Source organism: Cyprinodon tularosa, unplaced genomic scaffold (assembly GCF_016077235.1).
Source record: "Cyprinodon tularosa strain WSP-4 unplaced genomic scaffold, ASM1607723v1 ctg434, whole genome shotgun sequence".
NCBI classification, from domain to species: Eukaryota; Metazoa; Chordata; class Actinopteri; order Cyprinodontiformes; family Cyprinodontidae; genus Cyprinodon; species Cyprinodon tularosa.
In genome coordinates this window covers 283495-296508 of record NW_024039157.1, presented here as the reverse complement: position 1 = coordinate 296508, position 13014 = coordinate 283495, and positions in this window count along the sequence as shown.

Genomic DNA, 13014 nt, shown 5'->3' with positions numbered 1-13014 from the left:
GGAACAGAAGTATTTTTTGTTGTTTTAAATAGAGCACACCTTTAATAATCTAACTGACTTGTGAAGACATGCTGGAAAGATCTCAGAACATGCTCCTCTCCTCTCCTCTCTCATCTCCTCTTGTTTCAATTAGTTTTTATGTTGGAATATTCAGTTGACACTGAATTTGTGTCAGTCAAAATTAGTTATTAAAAATCTTCATGCTCAATAAAGTAATTTCATTTTACACCTATGCAGCCATAAATGTAAAGGGGAGGTTTGTTGACCATGAATTCAATCATCTTGTTATTGGCTCTATTTGATCCTTTAACTAAAAAAAATGTATTGCTTTAATTGAATTTTTAACCCAATTGCAGCTGAATTTGCTCCGTCGATGGTATGCGCTGTGAAACAGAAGGATATTTTCCCTCTTGTTCAAAATAACACCCATCTGAATAAACATGCATTAGGTGAGGGGTCTCCGTCTGGGTCTGTGTTCTCTCCCTCGGACACGAGAACACATTTTCTGGGCTAAATTCAGCGGACAGATGTTGGAATTAACAAAAACACAAACTACCCTCCTGTGCTGTTTTTCAGGTCCAGATTGAAGCCCAGAAAAACACAGATGTGGCCAAAGCAGGAAAATTACACAATGTACAGCAAATGTCCTCTGAGCTGCTGGGATTAAGGGTGTAGTTCGTGCGCTGAATTTACAGCTCAGTCCTTCTGTGCAAAGAAGTGAACTTTTTCCACTCATCATTCAAAGACAGAGAGAAGAAAGTCTCTTTGTGTGTTTATTTCATCACTGCACCAGTTACATAACCAGAGCTTTTCTTTTTCTTTCTCAATTGTTTGCATATTGGGAGTTATCCCCCAGAAACAGGTACGATCCAGTTGAAGTTTATTTAAGGTAACATTTGTACGCTTAAGGCTCAGATTTCCACTCATTGCGTTGGTGAAAGATCGATTGATGACTGCCACTGGCTTATTTGCATGTTCTCATGTGAGTCTAGCTCTAAGGAATCATTCTTTTAAAAACCCGCAATTAATAAGGATTGCAAAAAATAATATATTATTTTTATCTGGATCATAATTGAACTTTTATTCATTTGATGCATTTTGAAAAAGCAAAATGAATCTCAGGGGATTCAAGGCAAAATAAAGCTCTTGGTATAAAAAAAATAAAAATAAAAAGATTAATACAGTGTAAATCTTATGTTTATTTTCAAACAGAAAATGTATAATCCCTCGCAATTTTAGTCCTCCATTTTGCAGCAATCAAGGCAATGAGTTCAAATGTGGGCTGCAGGGTCTGCAAGGTTCACCTCTACCACACAGGGATTTATTACCTACTGTAAATTAAGTTAAAAAAAGTGATTAAGTTAAGTAAAAAACTTAATAAGCAAAGTTCAAAAGCTGATCTAAGAAGTGAATTAGCTAAGTTGAAAGTAAAAACTTACGTTTCTCTATCAGCATTAATGTTCTCGGGGTTATTTTCTAACAAATATGTGTTTATTTTTTCCTGTCTGTTTCATTACTCTTTTTTTTTTTTATCAAATTGTAATTTTGTGGGGGAATGTTCTTTAACAAATGTAATTAGTAAATGTACATTTTGATTCTTCACACGATAATGCTTCTTTTAAAATGTTACAAATTTACAGAGTCGTGTGATCCATAAAGATGAGACCCAAATGTGAAGGCGTATCTTCCTGAACCCGTCATTCATGCAGTGAAACTTGGCTATGGCAGCATCATGCTGTGGGGAGAATTTCCTCAATAAAAAGAGGCATCTAGTCAGTATTGATGTGAATATAGACTAAGAAGTTCATTTTGTAGTAGGATAACAATCCTACACATAGTATCAGAATTATAACAGAATGGTTTAGCAAACAGTGACAATGTGTCAGAAAGGTCTAATCAAAGACCTGAATTCAATACAAAACTAAAGGTAAGATTTTAAAAATGCTGCAAAAACGTAACTACAAAGATTTCACTCTATATGTGAAGAGCTGGTCAGGAAGTAACACAGTCATATACAACTTCCACTTTAAAACCAACATTAACTTCTCTGTTATGCTTTATCATGTTTAGTGATCATCGTATCTGGATGCCTAAAACTAATGCACTGAACATTGCAGCTGATTGACAGAGATTTGCAGTTAATCATCTTTACTATAAGGAAAATATATAGATACATGTAAATAATTAAACAGGAAACACCATAGTGCCCTGTCTTACAACTACAGTCTATTTTATTGCTTCTGTAATCATATGGGTAAATGTGATTGAAGTGAGGAGCTAATCTGAGTTTAAGTATTCAGTTATCTTTATTGAGGTTGATAGAGCCAAGGTTCAGCTACTGACTTAAGGTTAGGATCCTTTAGTCTTCTGAGTTATGCACTCAGGCTGCTTTGACTCTGAACTCATGCAACTTCATTATTCCTGTTGTAGCTTTGCACAACATGGATTACCCCTCTATAACTGAGCATTAGTGGATAACAGTATCTAACTACCATGGGCGGATCCACAGGGGGACCTAGGGAGGCAACTACCCCCTGCTGTAGAGCTTTGCCCCCAAGCTATCCCCCTACTTTTGTGCAATTGCGATCACTAATCCCTTGAAAGTCACTTATAGCTTTCAAACGACAGATTATTTCCCATAAACATATCACATAAATGTTTATATTATATAGATATATAATATACAATAATAAGCTCAGAGCCATCAAGATTTTTAAACCAAACTGCTTGTGTGGGCTGAATTTTCCAGTTCTTGATGTTTGTACATTATAGATCTTAATGAGGATGTTTCTATCTACTTTGGGGAAAAAAAGAGGGATGAGAAGTAATAAAATACTGTGAGATAGAAGAAGGAAGAAAGATAGAGACCAGGAGGGTCAGAGGTAAAGGGAGCCACTGAAAGTGCAACAGCTGAAGAAATGATTGAGGATTAGGTAAAGAATGTTAGCAAAAGTGATAAAGTTTAGCAGGATTCAAAGTCAGAGAGATAGCAGAAGAGAATACAGAGGAAAACTGATGAAGGAGAAAAAGAAGCCAGAGAGTCAGGGAATCTAGTCTATCTGACTGGAGCACCAGAAAAGAAATGTTACATTTAATTCTCTTTGTGAGACATTTTACTGCCCAACAGAAAAATGGTTACCATTAAGATGGCTGAAGTCAGTTTGCTCTAAGTCAAGCTTTTTTCCTGAATTAGCATTTTATGTGTAATTATTTCTTAATTTATTTAGTGGTGCATTTTTTTTCCTCAGTTAGCCCATACCTTAAAGTTGTCTTTGTTTTTCTTCATTTATCCCAAGGAAATAATTAGTTTAGATCAAATATTGCACATGGGGCTATTTGTCTTTTGAACAAATGAGCATGTTGCAAGCTGATAACAATCTGCTATATGAACACACAACACATCACTTTTTAAATCTGCCAAAGACAGACGTCTCTATTTTGCTCTACCTTGGCCCTACTGTGGCTCTATCTCATCCAAAATTATCCTGACCCATTTTCTATAATTATGCTGCTATGTGTTTTGACTTCTGCATTACATACCAGACCACTTTTTCCTCATTCTGCTTCATTCTATTTCTGTTCTCCCATTCAACAGTATTTGTTAAGTTCCGCTTATAACTTTAGGTTCTCTCTGCTTTTTCTCTGGTCTGTTTCTTGTTGACTGTGACACCATCCTGGATTGAAATATCAGCTGTGCTGCTGCCATCAACATCTCTGTTTATAGATGTTGGAGCTTGGCCTGTTTTTCAGTGTAGTCCTGTTCCCTTTACTGTGATTAACTGTAAGTGCTCTTATTCATCCAATGACATGAGAATTGTCTTGGATCTCATCTTCCTGGCTGCACCTTTCCAGGACGGGGCCACCTTTGGAGCTAGTTAGCTGTCTCATTGAACCATTTCCTCAAGTTAAAAATTGAGTTTTCCTCTTCGCTGTTGCCATATGCATGCTCAGTGCAAGAGATTGCTGAAGAGACAGCCACAAAAGGCAAGTGAAAATCGTCGCCGTAGGCTCATCCAGGAGGAGCATGTTTTTGCAAGTCACTGACTGTATTTAATCAACTTACAGAAACTTTTCACCAATCTGATTTTATTGTCTCCATAAAGTGCCTTGAAATTACATGTGTTATAGATATATACTCTACCGTTCAAAAGTTTGGGGTCACATTGAAATGTCCTTATTTTTGAAGGGAAAGCACTGTACTTTTCAATGAAGATAACTTTAAACTAGTCTTAACTTTAAAGAAATACACTCTATACATTGCTAATGTGGTAAATGACTATTAGAAATGATTAGAAAATCCTTGTGTAATCATGTTCACGCATCTGAAAACAGTTTAGCTCGTTACAGAAGCTACAAAACTGACCTTCCTTTGAGCAGATTGAGTTTCTGGAGCATCATATTTGTGGGGTCAATTAAACGTTAAAAATGGCCAGAAAAAGATAACTTTAATCTGAAACTCGACAGTCTATTCTTGTTCTTAGAAAAGAAGGATATTCCATGCGAGAAATTGCTAAGAAATTGAAGATTTCCTAAAACGGTGTGTACTACTCCCTACAGAGGACAGCACAAACAGGCTCTAACCAGAGTAGAAAAAGAAGTGGGAGGCCGCGTTGCACAACTGAACAAGAAGATAAGTACATTAGAGTCTCTAGTTTGAGAAACAGACGCCTCACAGGTCCCCAATTGCCATCTTCATTAAATAGTACCCGCAAAACACCAGTGTCAACATCTACAGTGAAGAGGCTGCTGCGGGATTCTGGGCTTCAGGGCAGAGTGGCAAAGAAAAGCCATATCTGAGACTGGTCAATAAAAGAAAAAGATTCAGATGGGCAAAAGAACACAGACATTGGACAGAGGAAGACTGGAAAAAAGTGCTGTGTGTTTGAGGTGTTTGGATCACAAAGAAGTTTGTGAGACGCAGAACAAATGAAAAGATGCTGGAAGAATGCCTGATCTGTTAAAGGGATAGTTCGGTATTTTTGACATGAATCTGTATGGCATCCCCATCACCAGTGTCATGCAATCACACTGACTTACCCCTGGCAGCGTCCTGTGAGTAGAGTTCTCGTCCAGTTTTGGTCAAGCCGAAAGTAGTCCGGCAGGTTTGCTAGAGTCAGCGAAATAAAGCGTTTCTCTTCCCAAAACATTATGTGTTCAAAAGAGTGATATTTTTGCATCCCAAAAACGTTGTAGTGGAAAAAGTCACACGTCGTTATCACTTGGTCCTATTTTCTCTCTGTTCGTATCAGTGCGCGCCGTCATTCAGACAGCTAGGGCCTACTAACCTGACAACAGCCAGATGCATGTCTCCCTCCGCCCAGCTAGGAGCTAGGCGGAGGGAGACATGCATCTGGCTGTTGTTGAGCTCGCTGTCTGAATGACGGCGCGCACTGATACGAACAGAGAGAAAATAGGACCAAGTGATAACGACGTGTGACTTTTTCCACTACAACGGTTTTGGGATGCAAAAATATCACTCTTTTGAACACATAATGTTTTGGGAAGAGAAACATTATGTGTTCAAACCTGCCGGTTTGCTAGAGCAAACCTGCCGGACTACTTTCGGCTTGACCAAAACTGGACGAGAACTCTGCTCACAGGACGCTGCCAGGGGTAAGTCAGTGTGATTGCATGACACTGGTGATGGGGATGCCATACAGATTCATGTCAAAAATACCGAACTATCCCTTTAAGCATGGTGGAGGTAATGTGATGGTCTGGGGTTGCTTTGGTGCTGGTAAGGTGGGAGATTTGTACAGGGTAAAAGGGATTCTGAATAAGGAAGGCTATCACTCCATTTTGCAACGCCATGCCATACCCAATGGACAGCGCTTGATTGGAGCCAGTTTCATCCTACAACAGGACAATGACCATAAACACACCTCCAAATTGTGCAAGAACTATTTAGAGCAGAAGCAGGCAGCTGGTATTCAGTCACCAGATCTGAACCCCATTGAGCTGTTGTGGGAGCAGCTTGACCGTATGGTACACAAGAAGTGCCCATCCAACCAATGCAACTTGTGGGAGCTGCTTCTAAAAGCGTGGGGTGCAATTTCTCCGGATTACCTCAAAAAATTAACAGCTAGAATGCCAAAGGTCTGCAATGCTGTAATTGCTGCAAATGGAGGATTCTTTGACGAGAGCAAAGTTTGATGTAGAAAAAAAATCTTATTTCAAATACAAATCATTATTTCTAACCTTGTAAATGTCTTGACTCTTTTTTCTATTCATTTCACAAACGTATGGTGGTGAATAAGTGTGACTTTGCAGGAAAACACAAAGTTCAGTCTTTTGAACGGTAGTGTATATATACATTTTGTTGTGAATATATATAAACTGAATAGAACTGAATTGAAAGGATGAAAGGAAAGAAGTGCTTCCTTTGAGCAAAGTACGCACCTATTGCCTAGTTTGCATATTTACCAAATTCCATCCAAATCCAGTGGCTCCATTTTGAGTTTATTTAGTGGGTGAAAAACCTTTGGACTTTAATACAGGAGCCTGAAACAAACAAATAGATAGAATAGTTTTACTTAAAAAATGAAGAACTAAATGGACTCCAAGTAGTAGAAGTCCAGAAACATGGACTTACAGCATCAGAGTTTAAGGATATAAATGCAGATTGGATGTGAACCTGCATGTGAATAAGATAAAGGAGGACTAAATGTAACATGTGGGATGTAGAAAACCAAGAGAAATCCCACACCAACGTATTGAGACAAAGAAAAGCCAGAGGAAATGTCCAAAAAAAGGTTTCTACAAATCAGAGAAACAGGAATCCTCAACTATTTAGAAGAATACTGGAGATAAAATGGCCACTTCATTAAATCTTTTTGCACATTTATTTAATATCCAAATAACACAGTCTTATATGGTATTAAATTGAAACTATTCAGTTTTACTCAAACCCATTGTCTGATCGTTATATCTGTGTGATTTGCATCATTATGAGCTGCCTTCATGGAATCTCTTTCCTCAGAACCACGTTAAAATGCAGCATTGGCCTCAAAGAGTAACTTTCAGTCAAGGTCAGTCTTATCAGAAGCTGTTGAACAACAGGTCTCTGCAATGTCAGCCATATTCTGGTGTGAATAAAAATCAAACAGTGTCTTTTCCTATTCTTTGCTAAGACATTACTGTAAGAGCTAAATAGCTGCTAATGGGGCTTGTTAACTATAAAAAAAAGACTTTACTGCCAAATTTAGAAACCTTGGTCAACAAAAAGAAGATGAATGGATTATAGGGCAATTGTTTGAATTTCGTTTTAATTAAAACGCGATAAAAAAAGACCAAATCTTGCTAAAAAAAAATCATATTATATTGCGCAATTCCCTCTAAAGATCAGCAAAAATGTCTTGCAACAGGTGTTTTTTTTTCCTTTATTAAAATTGGACTCCCTTTAAAGGGAGTAGTTGAAATACAATATCAGAGATGTGTCTTACTTATTATAAGTGCAAAAATCCAATATAGTCGTTTCACTTACTTAGATGAAAAAAAGTGCTACAACTAACAATTATTTTGCAAATTCATAAATCTGTTGATTCTTTTTTTGGATTAATTGATTAATAATCAGATAGCCAAAGGTTCCTCAAAGAAAATGTTTAATAAAATTAAACCAGGTGAGACTAAAATGTTCCACTTGAGAAGATCACCATTAATGAAATTGTTTCATCCCTGAAATACACTTACTTAAGAAAATTATATTTTTATTGATTGAGCCAGTGCTATAAAAAAGCATTAGTATGTAGGTGCCGGTAGATATTACCAATAGCAGATCACACTCAGCAACTCCTTTATCACTAATATATGGCTGGATACCTTTACTTCATAACTGAACTTACTCTTTTCAGCATTAATAAAAAAAAAAATGTTTATTCACTTTTCTCAGAGATCTTGGTCCATATTGTTAAAGTAAGACACTTCTGAGCCTTCTCGCAATGCTCATACCTCAAATTGTTTAACATGTCCAACAAACCTGTGCCGACCTGAATCGGCAGGTTTAGCAGCATGTTATTTGTTTAAAACTGTGTGTCCTTTCAATTGACTTGGACGGGAGGTGTGCGAAAACATAATAAAGCTAGAAATTTGTTGGTTTGGGTTTTAAACATTGGATGCAAAATCTACCCAACCCTTAAATAAGTTAATTATTATCCATTTCAATATTGAAACCTTGCAGTTGGGACCATTTCACCTCCTGGACCCCAATAAAACCTGCTGATTGAAACACTGCCAGAGAGTTTCTGTTGGTACCTTATTATCATCCTGTATTTTTATTAGGTAATGGAATCATCATGTAATGTTTAAATTGATAAAATGGTTTGTTGTCCTGTAATCAAAAAAGCTGAATTTACAATTAAAGTCTCTAAAGGATTTTTTTTATTATTTTCTTACAGTGTATGAGTCAGAATCCTGAGTATCAGTTTAGCTCAGGCTGTATTTAGTTACTGTAGCTTGAACTCCCTGAAGATCCTGACATGTAAAATCAGTAGCTACCTGCTTCATATGAGGCGTAAAAAAAAACACTTAACAAGGAATGTGGATCTTCTAGATGGTTTCGTTTTCCTGGAAAGGTAACAGTTTAGCAGGTGTCTGTGTTGTTCTTCTCTATTCCTCATAGTGTTCCTCATTCCTTTGAGAAAGATTATAGAAATACAACAAACTAATTTTGGGGAGTGATACATTTTTTTAATTATTTTGCTCACATGTTTACCTATTACTCATTTTCTTAATTTATTCAATTTAGAAATCTCCAAAGCGTTCAGCCCAGGCTGATCTTATAAAAATATGGTTTGTTCTTAGCTCAGAATCGTATTGAGACTTCATTCATTTCATTTTTAACTTATAAATCCTCAAGCTATTTAACTTTGAAAGGTGAGGCACACCTTTAGAGTGTCTCCTTGATTGACCATAATCAACCATAATAACCAGGAGGAAAGTTCGTCAATTAATATTCTCTTCCCACTAATTTCTTGCAAATGTTGCAGATGCTGTTTAGCTCCAGGGGCTGATGAGCATAACCATGGTCCCCGGGTCAGAAAACACCGATCCAAAACACAACATGCACACCTTTTATCCGATCTGGCATAGGGTTTCCAACAAATAATCCATCAATTTTCCATTACGCTTATCCCAAGCGGGGTTGCGTGGGGTGCTGGTGCTTATTTCTAGCTGTCTATGGGACAAAGGCAGGGTATACCCTGGACAGCTCGCCAGTCCAGGGCGATGCAAAGACAAACAACCATTCACACCTAAGGAGAATTTAGAGAAGCCAATAAACCTAACAGTCATGTTTTTGGACTGTGGGAGGAAGCTGAAGTACCCGGAGAGAACCCACGCATGCACAAGGAGAACATGCAAACTCCATGCAGAAAGACCCCAGCCGGGGAATTAAACCTGGAACCTTCTTGCTGCAAGGCAGCAGTGCTACCCATTGTGCCACTGAGCAGCCACGACTAAAAACCCTACAATTTAAATTAAACAAAACCTTTGTATAAAATTCCCCACTGGATGCAATCTGCAACTGTTTTCATCTTTCTCTTCGAAATATTTCCTCATTTATTTAGTTTGAAAGGTCAGATTTGAAGTAACATTACCAATAATTGTGCAGAAAAGGTCACAGCCTGCAAACTGTCATATATATCCAAGCTTGCAAACAGAAAAAAAAATTTGAAAAAGGGCATTGCAACATGAGAAGAGGTCAAATGCATTTGTCTGTTAACCCTTTGTCTTCTGTCTTTGCCTTACTGCAGCTTGCTACATGCAAGGTTACTTCCTGAAGCTAAACAGCCAAATTATCCAAAAAAGAAAAGATGCAACTCCAATGTTCCCCATCACCACACCTTTTATTTAATCGGAGGTTGAGCAGCAAACAAATTAGAATAACAAGCTGAACTTGACTGCACTGGTTGATAACTAAGATAAACTGGAATGTGTGTAAATAACGTGGAATAAGTCTGTATGATTTGAGTTGATTTTGCATTGTGTTTTGAGATGATATGGATTGTTAATCAATAAACTGAACAGAATTTTATGCTGCTGAAACTGCATTGAACAAACTCATTTTCTCTCCGCTAGCTAACTTTCTCTGACAACATTCCAGGTTGATTGGCAGGACCTGGGAAGCAACAGGAAGTCCCAGACATCACATCCTGTGACCGGAAGTTAATGGCCGTCATATTGGACAAAGTCAAGAATAGATGAGAAAGAAAGACCTTGCAGAAACCTAATATTTCTAGGCTTTGAACAGCATTATACAGGAGAGGAAAATAACAGAAAAATGAATGTCTACCAAAGTTAATCCAAGAGCAAATAGTTAACTCATCCAGGAGGTCACAGAAAAACGTAGGATATCTAAAACATACGGCTCTCATCTCTCTCAGTTAAAATAAGCGTTTATGATCCAAGAGTAGAAAAGCTGCTGAGAATGCATCAATGAGAGAGCTTCAAGGTGTAAAAATTAAAAAAAGTTTGGTTTCATATTTGCCAAGAAACGTATGGATCATTGGCAAGAGTTTTATTAAAATATTCCAAAAGCTAATGAGGAAAGAGCGTAGTGTATTGGAAGATGAGTGTCCAGTTACATCTGGTGTAAAAAAAAGAAATACCCAAAATGAATAGAGGACACAGGATGATGGTTAATGTTACTGTGCTGCTTCATGACCTGGACAACTTGGTGAAGTGAGAACGGAACAGCAATCATTCTTTGTTGGTAAAAAATACTAATGAGAAATGTCTTGACCATCTGTTTGTGACCTCAAGCTGTAGTTCACTATAGTTACAGCATGGGAAAATGATGGAAAGCACAAAAGAAACACATAATGAAGGTGTTGTGGTGGCGTAGTCAAAGTCTAGAATTCAGTCCAATTAGGTGCTGATGTCAATATCCACCTATAGAGATGTCTAATACTACTAATGGTGTTGTTGGTAATGGGAGAACGGCCTGATCAAATAGATTTACAGTCTCTATTGGGCAAGGTTAGTTTAGATATGCTTTTTTTTTCTTTCTTTTTTTCTAAATGAAATCCTCAGTTGAAAACCCTTTGATTTTTTTATCTTGAAATACATAAAATTCAATTGTAAAGTTTATGTATCACTTCCAAAGAAGATCTACCATCTTTAATTAGCTTTATAGCTCAATCACAATTAGAACATATTCTAAACAAGTTATCACCGTGAAATATTTCACAACAAGCTGCTCGTTTAATATTGTTATTTTAATTCGATTACATTGAGGTTTGATTGACAAATGTATTATGTACCAAGATAACCACAATTAATCCTGGGTAGTTATATGTAATCTCTCAACATTAGATTTTCTTAATTAAGTAAAATTTGTGCTTACAGAAGAAGCAGGTTGTGTTTTATTATTATGGACCACTTTTTATCACTGCACCAATTGCAGTGTAAAAGTTGTTAAAATTATTTCTATCTAATGCACAAAAAGAAATGCTCAAACCGTTTTGATGTATTACTTATCTAAAAATCTGTGCCTTGCTTGGCAACTGGAATGAAACTGATTGAGCATCAGCAACCTCCATGTTTTTTTGAAGTTTGGATGGTTTCCTTTCCATTATCTTATGCTAAGTTAATAGGGATTCACGTCAGGATTCCCTAATACTTCCTGTCATGAGAAACAAGTTGATGATGTTCACGAGATCCTTACCTCTAAATGTACCTAATAGTAGCCTATAAATAATTTTACTAGCTGGTTACTACCAGGCTTTAGGCTTGACAACACAAAAGTATTTGATTGCTTTCTGGGCTTGTAGGAAGGTGTTCTGTTCAAAAGTAAAACTACATTAACAAATTATGTTTGCCCATCACTCTTTAGATTGATTTTCGTACAGCAGTAGCACCTCTAACTGAGTTAGAGGTGCTACTACTGTACGAGCATGTGGCTCTGGGTGGAAAGTTTAACTCATGCTGAACCATTGGAAATGTTACTTTTCGAAAACAAACTGAACCTTGTCTCTGGTGATACAGAAGAAAAAATTGCATGGGTGGTACAGAACTTTGGATCAAAATGAGTATTGACAGTATCCAAGGGTACAGTTCAAGTAGTTATGTTTCTACCAATGTTTAACCAGTATTCTCCTATTTGGGCTCTAAAAAAAATAATAATGTATCCAAATGTAACAACTGATAAATAATTATATGTAACTTTGTGTAAATACTTCATAAAAATGTGGCCAAAATACATTTTTCAACTTTGTTGAAAAGATATTGCCTATTCTGACAGATAAACTAAAGTGGAAAATATCGTTTAAAAAAATCAACCACATTTATTAGAGGAATAAAAGCAGTTTATCTACCATATTACAATTGATCTCGAATGCATCATGATCTTGGCATGATGGCTGGCTTAAATGCTCCTTTCATTCACCTGTCCTATTCTGCCCGGTTTTGTCATCACCGCTCATCTGATCCACCTGTGCCAGCTTCTATTTAAACTACTTGCTTCCAGGCATCAGTGCCAGATTATTCTCGAGCCCTTGTTGAGAGTTTTTTTTAGCGTATCTGATAGTGTTCTGATTGCCTGACCCTGACCCGTTTCTATATTCGGACCTTTGAACCTGCCTGCCTCTGTTATGATCTGTTTGCCTGACCTGTCTTTGGATTCTGTTGGATTCCATTGTGGACTGAACCTAGATCTGCCACTTGACATCACCCTCTGGATTATTCTGCCTTCCTTTGTATGTTCAGATCTGATCTCCTGACAGTTCTGTATGTGCTCAAAAACTAGCCTATGTAATTTGAGAAGGTAAGATCTGTCTTTGAATGGGTCATGTGGCCAAGAGAGCAGCTTTACATTAGTCTTAGCTTCCTTAAACATTAAAGACAAATAAGCTCAAAGTTGTGTATTCTGGGCAGGGCAGGGCGAATGTGGCCTTATCTTTACAAGCAACTCCATGAATTCTTAATCTCCTGTTCCAAAATGCTCTGGTAGATTCTGAAACATGGATGGAGACTGTTTAATTTGACTCTGTCTAGTGGCGGGAAGGTAGCACTCAGATT